The sequence below is a fragment of the Callorhinus ursinus genome, unplaced genomic scaffold (genome assembly GCF_003265705.2).
Source record: "Callorhinus ursinus isolate GAN/ISIS: 27379988/994484 unplaced genomic scaffold, GSC_fseal_2.0 scaffold53, whole genome shotgun sequence".
In the NCBI taxonomy this organism is placed as follows: Eukaryota; Metazoa; Chordata; class Mammalia; order Carnivora; family Otariidae; genus Callorhinus; species Callorhinus ursinus.
This window is the reverse complement of record NW_027397115.1, coordinates 8,039,787-8,056,386: the sequence shown is the minus strand read 5'-3', so window position 1 is coordinate 8,056,386 and position 16,600 is coordinate 8,039,787. Positions and strand designations below refer to the sequence as shown.

Genomic DNA, 16,600 nt, shown 5'->3' with positions numbered 1-16,600 from the left:
TTGTATTACACATTCCAGTCCCTCGAACCTCTTGGTAACAAGTTTCCTTAAGGGAGAAATTGTGCTTATTGTTGGGAAAATGTGATCCACGGCTGCACCGGAGATACTCGAGGACTGCAGACACCTAGATGCAGGGAGGTAGGGTGTTTAAGCGTCAGGGAAACCCTACCCCAGGGACGCGCCATCAGAGGGCCGGTCACAGCTGCCCAATAGTAAACAGGAGACGTGTATTCTTTCTGCCACTTAGACTCCCTGGCTTTGCTTTGAGCAGTCAGTACCAAAAACAAGTATGGATTTGTTTCATTCTGTTTGGATTCCAGTTGTTGAGATATAATCGTTTCTTGTGTGTCATGCATTTTTTTTTTAAGGTACTTGAATTTTTACCTTATGGTTTAACGGGCATGGATAAAGTCTTGAAATATTTTCAAAGGGAAGGAGGTGAAGCAGGACGGAGGTGACAGAGATAAAAGATACAGTTACCAAAACTTAAGAGCCAGTGCAAACCAGCTGACTTGGGGGCAAATGGGGCTTCTGAAGGGGAGGAAAGAACTGGGAAAAACACCCAGCACATGCCACCAGCTTGCTTTCCATCTGGGACAGCCGGAGGGAGCCTGTCTGGGGGCAGGAGTGACCCTAGGACTTTGTGACAGCCCTAAGAACAGCAGAACTGACTTCCAAAGTTGGTCTGCACATTTCCAGAAAGTTCAGTGTTTCCCCACTTGCCTCAGGACAAAAACAGCCACTGGTGCTTTGTAGAAAAGCAGGTTTGGGGCGCCTGGCTGGCTTGGTCGGTAGAGTGTGCAACCCTTGATCTAAGGGTTGTGAGTTCGAGCCCCATGTTGGGTGTAGAGATTACTTAAAGTCTTTAGAGGCGCCTGGGTGGCTCATTCGGTTAAAGCGTCTGCCTTTGGCTCAGGTCATGATCCCGGGGTCCTGGGATCGAGTCCCACATCGGGCTCTGCGCTCAGCGGGGAGTCTGCTTCTCCCTCTCCCTCTGCCCTGCCCCACTCATGCACACACTCTCTTTCTCTCTCTCTGTCTTGCTCTCAAATAAATCAATAAAATATTTAAAAAAATTAAAATTAAAAAAATAAAATCATAGAAAAGGCAGGTTTAAGGGCGTCACCCCAAACCCTGTGAAACAGAATGTCCAGGAGAGATGGTTAATTGAGCGATTATGGTCAAGTTGCTTAACTCCCACAGGCCTCCGTTTCTTCATCTTGAAATAGTGCTAGGAAGCGTGGCCAGCCACGGGGTTGTGTGAGGATTTAACCAGGGCACTCGGGTGAGGAGAGATTAGCAGTGTGCCGGCACCTGATTCACGATGGATAGCCGTTAACTGCTTACCTCCTGTTTCCTGTTCCAGGTAAGGCACAAAGCTCCAAAATCACCCTGGCTAACCTCAGTCTCAAGAGGGGGCCACTGGTCGTAATCTCTGTAGAGCCTGTCTGCATCTTGATCCAGCCTCAGGTAATATACCGCACCTGTTGTGTTTGGGTGACATCCCCTGTGCTGTCATGCTGGCTCACCCTTCACCGGAGTGAGTAGAGGTGCACTGGCCTTGGGTTCAGTCTAAGATGGTCACTGCCTCTTAGAACTGGAGCTGGCCCTTCAGCAACATGGAGGTCCAACATGTGTGGGTCCACTTTTAACGTGGATTTTTTTCGATAAATGCAGCACAGTACTACAAATATATTTCTCCTCTTCATGATTTTCTTAATACCAGTTTCTTTTCTCTAGCTTATTTCATTGTGAGAATACAATATATAATACATATAACATGTGAAAATCTACTGTTGCTATTGTGTTAATTTACTGTTTATGTTATCGGTAAGGCTTCCAGTCAACGGGAGGTTATTAGTAGCTCAGTTTTTGAGAGTCAAAGCTATCCATGGATTTTCAACTGGGTCGGGCCACGGCTCCCAACTCCTGAGCTGTTCAAGGGTCAGCCGTACATAGATTTTGATTGATCACCCTCATTTACTCGTGGGCACTGCTCTGGGCCAGAACAGTTCTAGTTTCTGGAAATCAAGTGGGAAAAACAAGGTCCGTGCCTATGTGGAGCTCACGTTGTCACAGGGGATGCAAATAATAAAGAAGGCAGGTAAGTATGTCCAGAATTTCATCCTTTCTTCCTGGAAGCAGAGCTGGAGCAGTACGGGAGTGCCGAAGGGAACCTCAAAGGCCCCGAGTGAGGGGAAGGGTGGCGGTAGGTAAGGTTAGGGAAAGCAGGAAAGATAGAGACTGTTGGCTATTGAAAGGGGTTTGCATTGACTCTAAGTGAGATAAGAGCTTTCAGAGGGCTTCAACCAGAGGAGGGACCTGATCTCTCACTTAGGTTTCACTAGGAGCCTTCTGGCTTGGAGTCGGGGTTAGACTGGAGAGGGGAAGGAATAGGAGAGAAACCAGGGAGGAGGCCTCTGCAACAGGGCACACAAGAGATGGCCGTGACTTGGTCCAGGGTAGAAGACGTGGAAGCGGTGAGAAGGAGTTGGATTCTGGAGATATTTTGGAGGTCAAGCCGATCGGATCGGATGTGGGTGTGAGAGAAGCAGAGACGTCAAGGATGATTCCAGCAGTAGTCTCCTGGAAGCGACAACGCATAGATGGAAAAAGCTTGATGAGACTGTGGGTGGAGAGATCAGGGGTTCAGTTTGGACTGCATTAAGTGAGAGACGTCTAGTAGGTAGAAATAATGAAGGGGCCGAGTAGGCAAGTTAATGTATGTCTGGGTTCAGAGGAGAGATTGGGGCCCGAGATAGTGTGACGGCCATCAGCACGTAGGTGGTATTTAAAGCCATGACGCTGAAGACTGTAACCTGGAGAAGGAGTCAGAGAAGAGGTCCGAGCCCCAGGCCTGGGGGTCTCAGCCTTTAGAAATGGGGGCCAGTCACAGCCTCACTCGGCAGATGTGGAATCTGAACCTTCTCCCGTGGGACCCCCAGGACCACATTTCCCCTCTCCTGACCTTCCCCGGCCACAGCATGAGGGGAGGGAAGGATCCATTGAGATGAGGATGGGATAGGGCCACAGACCACAGAGGGCAGAAAATCTTGGTCATCACTTAGTCATCCTTGGTCATCCTTCCTAGAGGGCCAAGTCCAAAAATCCACATTGATCCTGTGTCAGACCGTATCATTGACGTTCATTCATTCAACAAACATTTCCCGAGCGTCTCCTGTGTGCCAGGCACTGGTTACCGACGGTAAAAGTAGACACAGTCCCTGGCTTCAGGGAGCCTCTTTCTTAGCAAAGGGACCACTGAACTAACTGCCACCTTTTATAAGTCTTACTTCTCTTGGATTCCTGGCATTTGTTTCTTCTAAAAGTTTATTTTCTCAATTTTTGTGTCTGTTTCTAAGAAGTGAGAAGAGATCATTCCAGATTTTTATTTGACAAGAGTACAGGCACGTAGAGAATCATCGCTATGTTTTTCTTTGTAATGTGGATTTTTCAGTGACACAGGACCCTCGTGAACTAGTCACACGACAATGGCAGTGTTTAGCTGTGGTGGAAATGAAGCAAGATAGGTGTAAGAGTGAAGACCGGTTAATACCGCACAACCACATGGTGCTGGTGCCCCCCGAGACCCAGCATCCGAGACCCAGCAGGAGGTTGGGCCACGCACACGCTCATTGCTTCTGTGCTCACTGGGCAAGTGGAGGCTCCCACGCCGACTGTTTTTTTTAAGGGAAACCCAAACATAATTACTCATCTTTTTTTTTTTTTAAAGATTTTATTTTTTTATTTGACAGAGAGACACAGCGAGAGGGAACACAAGCAGGGAGAGTGGGAGAGGGAGAAGCAGGCCTCCCGCAGAGCAGGGAGCCCGATGTAGGGCTCGATACCAGGACCGCGGGATCATGACCTGAGCCGAAGGCAGACGCTTAACGACTGAGCCACCCAAGGCGCCCCATTTACTCATCTTTTTAAAATAGAAACTGAGACAGAAGCCATTAGCGTTTTTGACATTTCATGGGACCCTCTTAACACACCCCTAGGCGGGTGGAGGGCCGCTGTTTGGGAAACAGTTAAGACACATTGGGCATCAGATCACAGTGTCACCGCTTCCCAGCTGCATGACTGTAAGCAAGTCACTGCACTCAGCAGGCTCTCAGTTTCCCCATCCAGAAGCAGGAGACACTAACGGTTCCTATCTGTCATCTCCTGAGAAGTATATGACATCAGACCTGTGAAGGCCTTGGCTTTGCACAGTCACCTCTCCCTAAAGGGCCACCATTACAGTGGGAAGGCAGAGTAGAGGGTTGGGCCAGGCATGGGAGAGCCCTGGTGTCCTGTGAAGGAGGGGGAGGCGTGTCACCCAGGCAGCCGGCTCCGCTCTGGAGCAGGAGATCAGATTACTCCAGGCCCAAAGCTCAGACTGAGCCTTCCCAGACCTGCCTGGATGTGGTGCTTCGTGCTGGCCGGCTGTCAGGAAGGTCTGCCCTGGGTGTGCTGCTGCCGGGCCACAGGGAAGGACCAGGGCACGACTTGCTGCTCGTCCTGGATGAGGCAGCTGCGTGCATATGGGGAGTGAGGGGTCCAGGGTTCACAGTAGAGTTACAGTCCTGGAAGACCAGAGAGGCAGTGATGCCATGAACGGAAATGGAGCGCCCTGAAGATAGAGAAGTGAAGACAGATGATAATATTTAGAAGATGAAGAGTTCAGAGAGAAATGAGAGCAGGGAGTGTCCGAGGAATTTTGGGATGTGGCCACTTCTTGTCCTTAAATCACCTCTTCAGAGCAGCTCACCAGCGATAAGAGCAAATGACTCTGACCTCAATTAAATCTCAACTCTGGGAACAAATTAGCACCAGGGAGCGTCTTACAGATGCTCCTCAGTGTGAAGAACCATGCTTCCAGCTCAGACTGCCCTCTGTTGGAGACTCAGCCCCACATCCCAGTCCTTAAACTCCGTAAGAGAAGGAAAACAAACATCCCAAGGGCCTCCCAACCCTTCCCATACAATTACCGTTTTACTTTCACGATCGTTCTGTGAGAGGCTCCTGTTTCCAAGGTGGGGACACTGAGGCAGAGACACTGAGCACCACACCCCAAATCCCAGTCGGAGTGGAACTAAGTTTGGAGGCCATGTTCCGTGCTTCACTCACTAGACTCAGCTGTCCCTGGACGTGACAAGAATGACTTGGTCAAAAGGGACCAGATGTTCTCCCCCAAAGGGACTGCCAAGGCACCCAAGTCAGAGTCCCTTTCTTAAGCAGCTTAAGACACGGCTAAGGACCGAGGTTGAAAGGTGACACGAATATGCTCATTCAAAGCCTTTACTCCTGGGTCTGGGCAGGGCACGAGACCAGTCAAGGTAAATGACCATAGCGCTGCTAGAAGTTGATAAAAACACAAGGAGCTCCCCGGACAGAGTCAGGAGGCCGTGTTTTTGGCTGTGTCTTGAACTCACCTGTGACTTCCATCCAGTTCTTCCCCCGTTCCTCCTGTTGATCAGCAAAAAGAGGCGTTAAGTTCAACAGCGCATTTTCCAACTTTCAACTCTGCTCATGACTGGCACCATCCCTCAGGAAGACAGCTTTGGCAGTACCTGCACATTTAAATGTGCACACCCACTGATTTCTTGGAATATGACTAGAGGAATACACACAGAACTGCACAAGACAGATGCACAGGATGTTCACTGAAACACTGAGTGATGATGACTTGAATGTCCACCATCACAAGACTGTCTAGATAAGTTACAGCATACCTTGGAGAGCAATGTAGCCTGGAGAAACGAATGAAGAAGGAATGTAAGTAGTAAAGTGGAAGCATCACTATGGTGTATTTTTTTTTCTTAGTGCGCGTGAGGCAGAGGGAGAGGGAGAGAGAAAATCTTAAGCAGGCTCCATGCCCAGCACAGAGCCTGAGGCCGGGCTTGAATCTTATGACCCTGAGATCATGACCTGAGCTGAAATCAAGAGTTAGATGCTTGACCCACTGAGCCACCCTTGCGCCCCCACCATGATATACTCGAGTGAAACAAGATTTGTCCAATAAAAAACATGTATGGTATGCACACATTGCTGTATTTGTATAATGAATATAAAGAAGGAAAGGTGAAGGGGAAAGTCTTCTACAGAATGTTTTACTTTTTTTTTTTTTTTAAGGTTTTATTTATTTTTTGACAAAGAGACAGCGAGAGAGGGAACACAAGCAGGGGGAGTGGGAGAGGGAGAAGCAGGTTTCCCCGTGGAAAGGGAGCCCGATGTGAGGCTGGATCCCAGGACCCTGGGATCATGACCTGATTCGAAGGTAGACACCTAACGACTGAGCCGCCCAGGTGCCCCCAGAATGTTTTACTTTTATAATAAAAATTACTTTAAAATATTTTAACGTGTAGAGTAATATAAGGTAAATCTATATGAATCTCATCTAAGCAGTTTGGAGTTCTTGAACCACCAAACGAACCTGATGATTTGAGATTTGCAGTGTTCCTCGGATTCGGTATGTCTAGTGCTTTATGCATCAGCTACACCCACCAGCCTGTGGGGTGGACTATTTGGCAGGTGGGAAATGGAGGCCCCAAACTGGTTTTTCAAAGCTATTTCTACTACACACAGTATTGCCTCCTTTGGATTCCTACAAACCTATTTCTGTTCCTATCTTTTGGGAGCTCATCTCTATGGGGACACTTAGCACGCTGTATTGTAAGCGCGGGTTCCAGCACAGTGCTGTTCAAAGTGGGGCCTCTGCCGAACCTTAGCTAAAAAATCACGGCTTGCATTTGATAGGTCCTTGGGATTTTTAAATTTCATTTTTTCCTGGCCATTCATTTTTTATTATATTTTACAAAAATATGCATCTGTGATGACTGGAAAATTCTTTAAAAACTGGTGCTTCGGGGGGATCTCCGAGAAGCACCGGGAGGCTGGAGAGTAAAGAGTCATCCACACCGCGGCAGGCACTCCACGTTTGGAGTCTGAACGAGCGCATCGCCGAATGGCTGACTGTGTGAATGAGCAAGAGTAAGGCACAGTGGGGGCGGAAAATGCCCAGCACCTTGGTTTCGCATTCAGGGCCATGCAAAGGGTGAGAGCTTAGGACTTCAGGGTCACGGCCAGACTTGATAGGAGCATCACTAAATGCTCACTCTCCTGATCTTAAAGATGGAGCTGAGAGACCTTTTCCCCCAAGTCGTGGAGATGCCCACCAGGGAAAAGTGGGGCAAGGGCCACAGACAAATAAAAAGCAACACTCACTGCTCATGATTACAGAATCAGACGAAGTTAGCAGACCAAGATAAACATTCTCCTTACCAGCCTGAACAAGGAACAGGAAACACAGGCCCCACGCACAAAGCACTTATTTGAAGGACTACTGTTTAAGAGGAAGCTTTCGGACCATTTACCTCAGGGTGAAGAAAGTGAGCAGGGGGCAGGGTCCCACCCTGGGGCCCAGGTTCATCCGTGAGGGAAACAACTTCAGCCTGAAAGGTTTTGCCTCAGAACACAGGCAAAAACTTCCCACTCCGGAAGGCGGCTGGGCCTACCTTTGCTCCATTTTGAAATTTCCCAGAGGCGCTTTGCAGAGGCAAATAGATCTTCCTAATACTTAGAGAGACCGGAAACGAGAAAAATGACTGCTCTTTTTGTTTTTAAGCATCCCTGTAAAGCTGTGCCATAGAAAGCAGGGTCAGAATGGACCTGAGTCCTAAGCCCTTCCCCTGTGTGTGAATCATTAGGCCATTTATCCTCAGTCCCCCAGATCTGCAAATGGAATGATAACAGGACCCGAGTTCATGTGAGGAGTAAATAGGAGAATGTGTGTAGCACACTTAGCTCAGGCCTGACGCAGCGTGAGCCTTCCACACATGCTAGCTCAGGGCTCTTTCTAATCACAGACCAAAGTGGAAGCCCAAAGGAGTCTTGAGCAGTGACAGGTACCATTAATTCAACATGTGGCATGTGCCAGAAGTAGCGTTCAGTGACACATTTGTAATCTGGTGGGATTCTTGGTACAACCTCTGAGGTAGCTACTCAGACAGCACTTGGAGAGGTGAGGTCCCCTATCCCAGCTGGGCCAGCTCGAGGCAACTGGGGTCAAGGAACTGAACCAGATTCCCCTCTTGTGCTCCCCATCATCACCCACCTCTCGCCCTCTTGGCTTCCTGGGTCTTGCTTTCTTCTGTGTTTCCCAAGACAAAGCATGAGATCGTGGGCATCAGAGCATTGGCTTTGGCTGGCTTTGTTGTTGTTCTCAAGCCTTCCTCATTGGTATGATTTTACAAAGATGTGGTGGCATGCCCTTAAATTAAAAAAAAAAAAGTTCGGTCCTTAAATGTCTCCTGAGGGGGGGAAAAGGAAGGTTTCTATAAATGATTTCGTTTTCTTCTCCTTAATGTTGAATTTAATAAGGCTAAGTTACTGGATCTCCACTCACAAGTTGGGTTGTTTGTTGGTTTGTTTTCATTTTGGAAACTCCTCTCCATAGTGAACCACCCTCTCTCTGCTGAAAAAAATTCCATGAGGAATTCTGATCAGATGCCGGGGCTGTGGGGCAGATCCCCTGGAGGCTATCATGTTTCTAGAAGGCTCCTAGAAGGCAACAAGTCTTGCAACCTGACTCTTAACTGACTTCTTACCTGTTGGATTGTCTCAGGGCAAAAGGGGAAAACGACATAAGCATGCTTTCTGTGTCCAAACAAAACTATGTATTTTGTAAAGGAAGAAATCTTTTTTTTTTTTTTTTTTAGAATTTATTTATTTATTTGACAGAGAAAGAGACAGCGAGAGCAGGCGCACAAGCAGGGGGAGTGGGAGAGGGAGAAGCAGACTCCCCGCTGAGTGGGGAGCCCGATGTGGGGCTCGATCCCAGGACCCTGGGACCCTGACCTGAGCCGAAGGCAGACGCTTACTATCTGAGCCACCCAGGCGCCCCAGGGAGAAATCTTTTTAAACCGACAACTGAAATTCACTTGACCCTATAAAAGGCAACAGAAGGGCGAGAGCCCTGGAACCTGACTACTTGGGCTTGGGCACCAGCTCTACCGTTATTGTGTGGCCCTGGGCAAGTTGCTTAATGTGTCTATGCCTCAGTTTCCTCCTGGAAAATGCAAGTGATAACAGTACCTGAATCCATATATTTTTGTGAAGTCAAAAGTGGGTTTGCCAGACAGTGAAGGATTGTCCCAGAACGCTCAGGGATACAACTGGGAAAGGCCCAGGCAAACCCACCCTAAGCGTAAATGCTTTAGGAACAGTCTCTGCACATTTTACTGCTCCGTAGTCTTAGCTGCTGTTATTCACAGCTACCTCCTTGCCTTTGGTGGCCATGGTCCTCGTTTATTTATTGTCCACTCTGTAGGGGCCTTCTCCCTACAATGCCACTGATCCGACACCCCCAAAGCCCTCAGGAAATGTTTCTCGCTGTTCACAGAACAAGCTTCCAGAGAACCTACTATATGCCAGGCAAACAGCTTCAACAAATCTTGTGGTCTTTTCCCTCTTTATCTCCTCAACCTTCAGGCAGCATCTAACTTGAAGGTTAAAATAGAGAAAATGCCGTGTGATGCCAGACTGACGTGTCCACATGCAAGGAACGCCCGTGATGGCCGGCAACCCCCAGAAGCTAAGGAGAGAGGCCTGGAACCTTCTCCCTCACAGCCTCCAAAAGGAACCAATCTTGGCGACACCTTGATTTCAGACTTCTGGCCTCCAGGATCATGAGAGGACAGATTTCTGTCAGTTTAAGCCCCCTGGTTGGTGGCACTTTGTTACAGCGGCCCTAAGAAACCAAGGACAACCCCCTTCGTGACCCAAGTCCAGACCTTCACAGTCTTGCATCCTGACAAATGCAAGGGCCTCTTCACTGGTCTCCCTGCCTGCTCTCTGTCTCTCCTCATGTCTGTCTGAAAATACCAGCTTCTGACTCCCAGGTCAGAGACACCCATGATGCCCAGTGCCTACATCAGCACTTCCCAAACTTATCTGAGGGTGAGAATCCCACAGATGATGGTTAAAATTACAGGTTCCCTGGCCCAGTTCCAGACCTCCAGAAATGGGCTTGTAGAAGGGGAGCCTTGGAGTCTGCGTTTTTAATGAGCACCCAAAATGATTCTTAACCTCAGGCACATTTGGGGCACTCTGGCCCACAAGATGAAATCCAGAAGAGACCAAGGATCTTGGTTCAGTGATTTCCATACCATGCCACCAACCTCCTATTCGAACGTCACTTCCCCAGGTTTTTCAGGGCCTCGGACTTCATCCCACTGTGCTGCCTGCCTGGCGGTCCTTCAGCTTGCTCATCCTCTACCCACAGATGCTTACGTACTTTGAGAACCACCCTGGTCTGGCCATTTTCCTCCCTAGAACTGCTCTTCCTCTCCTCCTTCTTCTAAATCTAGAATCCAGAATCTGAATGATGCCACAGGCCTTAAAGTTGTCTCTGATGACTCAGAGACAGCCTTTCAGTGAACTTGGAATAAAAACCAAACCCCACACCCCGGCCTGCGAAGACCCAGCATGGCCTGGCCCTGCCTACCTCTCGCACTCAGCCTCTTTTGGAAACATTCTCCTTCAGTCTCGAAGTTCCAGGCATGGGCTTTCCTTTAATTCCCCAAACACACTGCGTTTTTCCCTGCCTGGATCCCTGGCACAAGCTCTTCTCTCTCCCCACCACCAATACCTTATAATACTTAAATATCATGTCCTCAGCGCTTTTCCTACAACCTATCCTCAGTAGAACGCGCACGCGCGTGCACACACACTCACACACACACACACTCCACTTATACTCAGTCACCACACTCTGTTTGATCAATTGCCAACATTTAAAAATCAGGAAGTATCACATAAAAATGTCCAGCCAGACCTGCCACTACAAAGCCGGCGTTCTCCCACAGCCACCCAGGTGGGAGGTGAGCCCTGGCCTGGAACAGGAGTCCTGTGCAGGCCCCACCCAGCCTCTCACTCCCTTCCCTTACCTGCCTGGGCCATAAACAACTGTGTTTGGGACACTCCCCTTCCCCCTTCCAAGTTGGGTTCACTTATCATCTGTCTCCCTCATGGAGAGAGATGGTCTTGGTCCCCAGTGCAACCCCAGCATCTCGCCTCACAGAGCTGGACCTCGCTAAACATGAGCTGAATGAGTGGATGAATGGATGGATGGATGTCTTGCCTCCTCCCTGTGTCCCATAAGCCATACCATTCATTTTGCCTTTTAATTACACCCTTCCCCGCAACACTCATTAATTTGCTGCCCCCAGTGCCTCCCTCCCCCGTAGAGCTTATGAAAATACAAATCTGATCCTTTCATTGCCCAGTTGTAAACATTTGAGGAGTCTCCCAGCACCCAACTGGAGAAAGCATAAACTCGTCACGAAGGCATCTGAGGCCCTTCAAGCTCTGGTTTCCACTTACTTCTCCAGCCCCCACCTCCAGAGAGAGCCCCCCACCCGGCACACCCACGCCCCACACGATGGCTTAGGGAACACACCATGTTCTTTCCCCGCCCCCACACCTCTGCTGCAAAGCTCCCTTTCCCTGGAATGCCTCCCCCCCCCCCCAACACACACACCCTGCCATGCCTCTAGCAAACTCCTACTCATTCTTCTGCCCTAGCGCTAACCAGAGTCACTTCACTGTGAAACACTCCAGACCGCCTCCCCAGGCTGACTTAGTCATTCTCTCTTTTCTATTCCCACCCCCTCCCCTTTCATACCGCAGCCTCAGCACTGAGTAATGGCTCAAAATAGCAGCTGGTGTCTTCTGAGTACTTGCCGTGTGCCAGGCACAGAGTGAGCTTTATCGTCTTTAATCCTCACACTCGTGCTGAGCCCCTGCCTGGAAGGAAGCCTTCCCCCTTCAGGCCCCCCCCTACCCCAACACACAGAGATGCAGGAGGATCACTTTCTCACCTCCAGCTTCCCTGAGAGGCCACCCCTGCCACTCTATGTTGAATTTTCTTTCTCCTTCCATGCCTTGTCCTACCCCCCAGGCCTCCCCATCTCCCCTACCTGCTTTATTTTATTCCATGACTCATATCACTAACAAACTATACATTTGATTAATTTGTGTATTCAGTCTCTACCCTGTGGAATGTCAGCTCCAGGAGGGCAAGGATGTTGTCATGCTTTCTTTACTACTGTATGTGTACTATCTAGAATGGCACCTGGCACATAGTAGACAATAAATATTTATTAATTCAATGAGGATAGATATTATTACATCTCCAGTTTACTCCCAAAGTAAGTTGTCTTGAGAGAGATTAAGATGCATTCCACAGGTGGTTGGTGGTAGAGTCAAATGTGATCTCTGGATGGTTAACTCCCAACAACCCACCACCACCCTTAACTACAGTGGGTAGTACTTCCTGAAGACATCTCTCCCTGGCTCTGACATCTCAGCTGGACGTGGGTTCCTTGGAAGCAAGAACTCAATTGTATTCAGATTTCTGTTTCCTTGCGTGATCCATGGTAGGGGCTCAAGGATATTTGCCAAACCAATCTAGATGTGAACTGTGAAATGCTAGATGGTAGAAATCCTGTCTTCACTTTTTATCCTTTATCTCCATGCTAAAAAAAGTGTTAAAGACATAGTCGAGCCTTTAAATACTACATTAATAAATTCTGTTATGGCAGTAGGTAATAAAAATAATTATCAATCACAACAATAATAGGTAACATTTACAAAGTCCTGACTCTGTGCTGGGCCCTTTCCTGAATGCTTTGTACATGAATGAAGACGATCAACTCTCTTACTATCCTCATTTTACAGATGATGAAATGGAAGCTCAGGTTAAGAGCTTGCCTGAGGTCACGCAGCTAGGAAATAGCAGAGGCAGGATTTGCATGTAGGCACCTGAGAGTCACGTTCGTAACTACTCTGGGCTGCATCTCAGCTAGGAGATGTCCATTACAAGGCCACCCTGTGTGAAGACAAGAAGATTGGTTTATTACACATTTCTGTTTTATTTCAAGGGACTTCTTGAAATTCCGCCAAAGGCTTTGGTAGGCAGTACTACTTGCTAAATAATAACCACTAGTATGCATATTGCACTTGATGGTTGGCAGAGCGGCTTCATGCACTGTTTCTCATCTGACCCCTGCAACAATGTGATGAGGTGGCCACTTCAGTCTCATCTCATAGAAGAGGAATCTGAGGCTCTGAGCGGTTAAACGAACAAGGTCAAGGTCACCCACCCAGTGAGGAGCAGAGCAAGGGCTCAAGTTAACATCTATCACTTGAAAAAAATTAAGATCTGAGTGTTTTCAAACATAAGACTCTTCCATGTCACTTAAAAGTAAGTAAGCTAATCCACGGAAAAGCACTCGGCACAGTGCGTGGAACCAGGTAGGACCCTCATAAATGTGAATTATCATCATCTTCATCAACACCTCCTAGGAACTGGAATATTTTAAGCAGATGACTGCAGCCGTTCTGTTGAGCCTGATGGAAAGATTACCCTTTTCATTCTAGTTCATCCCTGGTAATGTTGAAATAATGATCAATCTCCATTATCCCTGGGGAACCATAGAATGTTAAGAGCTGGAAAGGGTTGTGGAGATGAGCTCATTCGGCTCCTGCATTCACAGATGGAGAAATTGAGTCCTAGAGAGGGAAGAGGTCAGAGGGCAAACTTCTCCAGGGTAGGGCTCCTGCATTGTGCCTGGCACATACTGCCCCCCCCCCCACGAAGGTGGGCCGTTACCTAAAGGGCATCTAGCTTTTTAAAGGCTACAGGAGATAATTCATTAGTGTCTGAGCTTTGAGCGCTCCCACCCCTCCCCCACACAAAGTACCAAAGTGTTATAAGATATTAACCAGAAAACCGGTCATGTGACTTAATTCCACCTCTGCTTAAAACGCTTTGGTGAGTAGTCTGAGATTCATAAATATACACTTCAACTCTTTCTCAAAGAATTATTAACCAGCTCCATCAAAACTGGAACTTGAGCAATCATGGAGAAAAAGAGCTGGCAAGAGAAACATCTTGAATAAAATCTCGCCACCAGTATATATGACTTCTTGGCACCTCTTTTTTTTTCTTTCTACAAGTTGGAGGAGGAAGGAAAGAAAGAGGTATTATTGTATAAGACATGAATCAATAAAACTAATCGTGGAAAATTACAGCCCCTTTCCACCTCACAAGATGGATTCCAAATGAACGTAACAGTCATGTTAAGTTGTAGAACTTGAAGACAGAAGCATTGGAAAGGGGGGGATGCGGCACAGAGGTCACCCTCACTGGCTTTTTCAGAGGGTGGAAACAGGCTGGAAGAACCTGACAGTGTGGGGGCGTGATAATCAGGGGTAGCCCATTCCCGACTAATGATTTTGAGAACCTATAATTTATCGAGTCCGTGTCATACTCACCTTCCTTATCTCACCGAGGCCCTGGGGACTCATTCTCCCGGGCATAGGACTAGCTCTTCATTCCACACTAAGGCCTTGATCAGCTTTGGCTTGAGGATTTGGGGGTGGGGAGGAATGACTGAGAGAAATGGGATTAGGGTTCAGCCTGGGGACTAAAGAAACAGAAATATAAACCCTCCTCTGCTGTGGCTCTGGGCTTCCTGCTTCTCAAGTGCGGCTGAGATTCAGGCCCTTCCAACAAACCTGAGGCCGCGACAGCTCTCTGAATGAAAAGGTCCCCCTCCCCCACAACACCTTTATCAAATTCAAACTATTTTCCACATTCCTTCCTTACACAGCTCAGGCGCACCTGTGACGCAGGGCTCAGGGCAAATTCCACTCAGGAGAGCCAGGAAGCCCCGGCCTGGCCCTCCCTTCTAGAAAGGAAAGTCCAAGAGGGATACCACACCCGGAGGAGGGGAGAGAGGACATGACAATACCTCCAGGAATGCAGGGCCCACGCAGGTATGTTGGCACCCATGCACTTCCTCTTGAAAAGGGCCTGGTATGGATAACAGTAATAAAGCTCAACCACACCATACTTGCTCCCCCTGAACCGGGGCCCCGGCTTCCAGGGCATGGCCCCGGCAGTTGGGGAGTGGAGGGTCACCGCTGAGAATAAAGATTCCCAAAGGCTGTGACATGTTTTCTCCTCAGCGGTTCTTCAAGGGGGGGCCCTGGGTGTCCCTGAGACCTTTTGAGGGGATTCTCAAAGCTCAAACCATTTCACAGTATTGACATGTCACTTGTTCTTCTCACCCTCGTTGTCTCACAGGTATCCAGTGGTGTTTTCCAGAAGGGGCATGACATGTGATGAAGTCACCCTGATGACTCCTGGAATGTGTGCTTGTGTGTTCTTGTGTTTAAACATTCTCGGTTTTAAATAATGCAATATATGTTAAGAAAAAAAAAGATAGCAGGAGGGGAAGAATGAAGGGGGGGGAATTCGGAGGGGGAGACGAACCATGAGAGACGATGGACTCTGAGAAACAAACTGGGGGTTCTAGAGGGGAGGGGGGTAGGGGGATGGGCTAGCCTGGTGATGGGTATTAACGAGGGCACGTCCTGCGTGGAGCACTGGGTGTTATGCACAAACAATGAATCATGGAACACTACATCAAAAACTAATGATGTAATGTATGGTGATTAACATAACAATAAAAAAATTTTTAAAAAAGACAAAAACAAGGAAAAAAACATTCTCAGTTTTAATTCTCATACACTGAATGTTAAAAGACAACACATAAACAAAATACTTGGGGGCCCTCCATAATTTTTAAGGGCCTTAAGTGGTCTTGAGACCAAACTGTGGAGCTACCCCATCACAACACCACACTTCATGTCCAGCAGAGCTTGAGTCACATAGCAGGCGCTTTTGAACAGGGGGTGGAGGCCACAGCCTTATTCAGCTTGGGATGGAGTCCTTTCCATCTGTACTTCCACCCAAAATGGCCAGAAAAACCTTAAATTCCCCCACAAACACTTAGTGAACTGAAACCCTCCCCCCACCCACCCACCCCGGGGAAAGATGGACTTCTCACCTTTGAGCCCAGGTGGGGCAAAGTTAACATGAAGAAACCACACTCCCTCAGCACGAGCACCGGGCAAAGCCGTATCTGAGTACCTGCTAGGAGTCAGGTACCACGCTACCCGCTCAGAAGTGAGTTGTAGTCCCTGCGTCCTCAGTGCTTTCGTTCTAGGGTGGAGGGCAGATGACTCCAAAAAAATGACAAAACTGAAACTTGTCGCACAAGTGCTGGGAAGGATGTACAAGGCGTCAGGAGGGATTTGAGGTAGGCGGATGAGGGGAAGGAAGGCTCTGAGGATTCAGGTGGAATGAAGCGCCCTAACCAATTCCTCCCGGCCATCTCAGACATCCCTCCAGCCCCCTCAAACCCAGGTCAGCTCAGAGGAGGGGTCAAGTGGGTCCTTCTAGGTGGGTGGGGGGACTTGAGGGTCTCCTCCCCACTCCACCCCCCCAACCCCGGCATGGCCAGTGCTAAACAGCTTCCCCGTTAGGAGAAACCTGACTCTGGGGCATTTAGAGCAAAGGGCTCAGTCTTGATAAATCAAGGACACAACTCTTATCACTACACTCGGAGAACGTTATCCAGAGGCTGCTGTTGGTGGAAACAGCAATCAGCCAAGAAATGGCTAAAGGAGGGAGAGGAAGACTCCAGAGGTTAAAAATAAATACAAAATAAGCAAAGAAAAAAGAAAGCCCGGGCGGGCCGGTCTA

General features: G+C 48.5%; 1 long non-coding RNA gene across 1 annotated transcript; it reads left to right on the top strand.

Annotated features, from left to right (window-relative positions):
- The first annotated feature begins 1,372 nt into the window (after positions 1-1,372).
- On the top strand, positions 1,373-15,263 carry LOC141371002 (uncharacterized). Its single transcript, XR_012375586.1, has 3 exons — positions 1,373-1,470; positions 14,661-14,826; positions 15,137-15,263. It is a non-coding gene; the product is annotated as an uncharacterized lncRNA (long non-coding RNA).
- Positions 15,264-16,600: the final 1,337 nt, after the last annotated feature.